Source organism: Canis lupus, chromosome 14 (genome assembly GCF_048164855.1).
Source record: "Canis lupus baileyi chromosome 14, mCanLup2.hap1, whole genome shotgun sequence".
Lineage (NCBI taxonomy): Eukaryota > Metazoa > Chordata > Mammalia > Carnivora > Canidae > Canis > Canis lupus.
This window is the reverse complement of record NC_132851.1, coordinates 50,957,665-50,961,294: the sequence shown is the minus strand read 5'-3', so window position 1 is coordinate 50,961,294 and position 3,630 is coordinate 50,957,665. Positions and strand designations below refer to the sequence as shown.

General features: G+C 44.4%; 1 pseudogene; it reads right to left on the bottom strand.

Moving 5' to 3' along the window:
• Window positions 1-2,374: 2,374 nt before the first annotated feature.
• On the bottom strand, window positions 2,375-3,264 carry LOC140604331 (small ribosomal subunit protein eS12-like; annotated as a pseudogene).
• Between the last annotated feature and the right edge of the window lie 366 nt (window positions 3,265-3,630).

Genomic DNA, 3,630 nt, shown 5'->3' with positions numbered 1-3,630 from the left:
GCATTTTTAACAAGGTCCCCAGGTGATGTATATGCACATGGAAGCGTAAGCAGCACTGTCCTCTCACAGCCCCTACAGGCAATTTGCCTCTATCTTCTATGATAGCATATTAAAGGTCTTTTTTTTTTTTTTAAGATTTTATTTATTTATTCATGAGACACACAGAGAGAAAGAGAGGCAGAGACACAAGCAGAGGGAGAAGTAGGCTCCATGCAGGGAGCCCAACATGGGACTCGATCCCAGGTCTCCAGGATCAGGCCCTGGACTAAAGGTGGCACTAAACCGCTGAGCCACCAGGGCTGCCCCGCATATTAAAGGTCTTAATGTCTTATTTATTAAATGTGTGTTTGATTGGGGCCCCTGGGTGGCTCAGTTGGTTAAGCGTCCGACTCTTGGTTTGGGCACAGGTCATAGTCTCACAGGTTGTCAGATGGAGCCCCGAGTTACGCTCTGCACTCAGTGGGGGGGTCAGCTCGAAAGTTCACTCCCTCTGCCCCTCGCACCCTCAAGAAAATAAATCTTTTTTTTTTTAAGTGTTTCATTGTATGAAACAATAACTATCATAGTGGATTAACCAAAATGGCTTTTTGTTTAATTGCTTGATTATTTTTAATGAGACATCAGCAGGTAAGTGTCTCTCTAATGTCAAGGACCTGTGGTCACTCTGTCTCCTACTTTGCTGTCTTTAGCATGTAGGTTTTGTGCTCATGGCATACAAGGTGGATGGTTGGCCATTAAGTCTGTGTTTCAAGTGAAAGAAAAGGGCAGGGGGGAAATGCCAGCTAAGTCCCTGACCTTTAAAAAAGGTTTCCTGGAGGCCCCCACCTAGCAACTCTCAGCTACATCTCACTGGCCAGAAGCCCATGACTATTCCTAACAACAAGGGAGCCTAGGAAAGTGAACATTTTTAATTGGGCATATTGTTGCCTTGAGCAAAATCAGGGTTCTGTTGGTAAGAAGGGCAGAGGGGCACATAGGGGGCTCAGTTGATTAAGCATCTGCCTTTGGCCCAGGTCTTGATCCCAGGGTCCTGAGATTGAGGCCCACGTTGGGCTCCCAGCTCAGTAGAGAATCTGCTTCTCCCTCTCCATCTGTCCCTTCCCCACCCCAACCTGGCTTGTGCTCTTTCTCTGACATTCTCTGTCTCAAATAAATAAATAAAATTAAAAAAGAAAGAAAGAAAGAGAGAAAGAAAAAGAAAGAAAGAAGGAAAGAAAGAAAGAAAGAAAGAAAGAAAGAAAGAAAGAAAGAAAGAAAGAAAGAAAGAAGAAGAAGAAAAAGAAAGAAAGAAAGAAAGAAAGAAAGAGAAAGAAGAAAGAAAGAAAGAAAGAAAGAAAGAAAGAAAGAAAGAAAGAAAGAAAAAGAAAGAAAGAAAGAAAAAGAAAGAGAGGATGGATATTAGAAAGGCCACTAGCAGTGTCTGCTAACCCAGCCTGGAAAGACACTAGTCTACACTTTTTTTTTTAATTGGCTCCACACCCAGCATGGAGCCCAACCTGGAGCCCAGTATGGAGCCCAACACGGGGCTTGAACTCACAACCCTGAGATCAAGACTGGAGCCGAGATCAAGAGTCTGCACTTAACTGACTGAGCCACCTCGGCGACCCATCACTGGTCTACACTTCTGAACTCTGACCTACAATGCAGACACAATTTTTTTTTTTTAGAGCTTTAAAATAATGGGTCCAGAATAAGAAACACTAACAGTTATTCAGAATACAAATGTTTACAAGATCCTAGTACACACCCTTGGCAAGCTTCCTCTCCCTATACCTTAAAATATTTCTTCTGTAAACAACACATAGTGATCCAGGGTCTGAAAGAATAACCTCATCTGGCATGCTCCCTACAACCTTATTAGTGATGCCCTGAGCATCTCTCAGCACCCAGGGCTGGATGCTGACATCACTTTCTGGAAAGAAGGAAGGGAAAAGGTGGAAATGAGGTAGGAATGTGTGCACGTAATAAATACCTGTATCGAGAGAATATTCTTTACCTTCCAAAGCTTTTATAGATACTGGCTGACAGGAAAAAAAATGACTGGGGGCAAAGCAGATGGAGAGCACAGTGATTTACCCATATCACGCCCTGAGAAAGATGCTAAACCAGGTCTAAGACCCATGTCAGAAGTCTTTCTAGACCCCAGAGACACTTTCAAGAACAATCCATCCAGGACAAGAAGAGTTAACCAGTTGGGCAGAGAGTGCGTCTTGGTACCAAGAAGCACCATTTGGGACAGAAGGATCACTTCCTGTGTTCATCAGGCCCAGGAGTCAAGAGTCCTTGAATAGCACATGCTGGGAGAAAATGAGATTCTGTGTCCTTTTAATTAATTAACTAGTGTGTTTAAACAAGTGCCAAGTTTTTTATGTATTCATTTCTTGCATTTGAAGTACTCCTTAATGGCATCCTTGGCTTGAGTCTTTGCTGTTGTCCTTAACTACTGCACAACTGCAACCAACCACTTTCCTGTTTTCCCTAACACTTTTATAGAAGCCTACCCATTCCCCTAGTTTGGTGTTGTCATCCACCTTAATTATGTGGATTTGGCACTCGGCACAAAGTGCCTCCACCAAGTCGACATACGTAGCCTCATCAGGGTCAGAGGCAGCTACACAAAGATGGGTTTGGTGCTTGTCTGAGGCTCCTACAGGTTGGCTATTCCCTGTGAAGGCCTTCATGGATGAGGCCGGTCTTCAGCACTCCTGGTACAGCAGTCTTAACCTCTCCTACACCCTACACCACCAGTGGCAGGGTCTTCTTTGCCCCTGGTGGTGGGGAAGGGGAGGCCAATCTTAAATGCTCCGCAGCCTCTGGGGGCTCAGCAGAGGCAAGGAAAGACTCGGTGCCCTTTTAAGTGTGGATCTGTTAACAGTACTAACCTTCCCGAGTAATATGAGGATGGCAATACACTACTTCAAAAAAAGCACTCTGTAAATAGTAATAATAATTACTCTTACTACAAGGTATTAATGAGAATGGGAAAAGGATCATCTTGACGCCTGAGAGAAGTCTTAAAGAGAACCCAGAGCTCTACATTTTATTGTCAGAAGTCTCTTCTGGACACCCAGGGCCACACACCAAAGTGGTAACACCCACCTCGGACTGAGAAAAATCCCTGTTTCTACCCTTGATGCCCAGTTCTGCCATTGCAGATGGTACTGGCTGCTTAGACTGATGATTATCCCCAGCCCCTTTCTCTGTTGCCACCTTTCTCCCAGCAAGGCTGTAGAGGTTAAAAAGCCAAAAAGCTCCTTTTTCCATCCTCACTGGAAGCTGTGGCAGTCATGTGACACAGTCTTGCAGCTGAGACTGAAGACCTGGGGTGAGGGGAGGTGGGAGGAGATGGGAGGCTTTGGGGAGAGGTTTTGCATTTCCTGGTAAAGGGGGAGGAGAGGGCAGCAGGCTCAGTCTGTTTTTCCTTGCTTGCCTTGAACCAGTTTCATTTGGTAATTGTAAAAAGAGATAAGCAAAAGAGAGAAACAATAAAACCAACAAAATCCATAAGAATTACCCATGATCCCACTACCCAGAGGTAACCTCTTATAAATGTTTATGTTACAGGAGAATATATTAAGAGGAGGCATGTTTTTGAATGTTTTATATAAGTCCCCAGGACCCCCTCCTTGG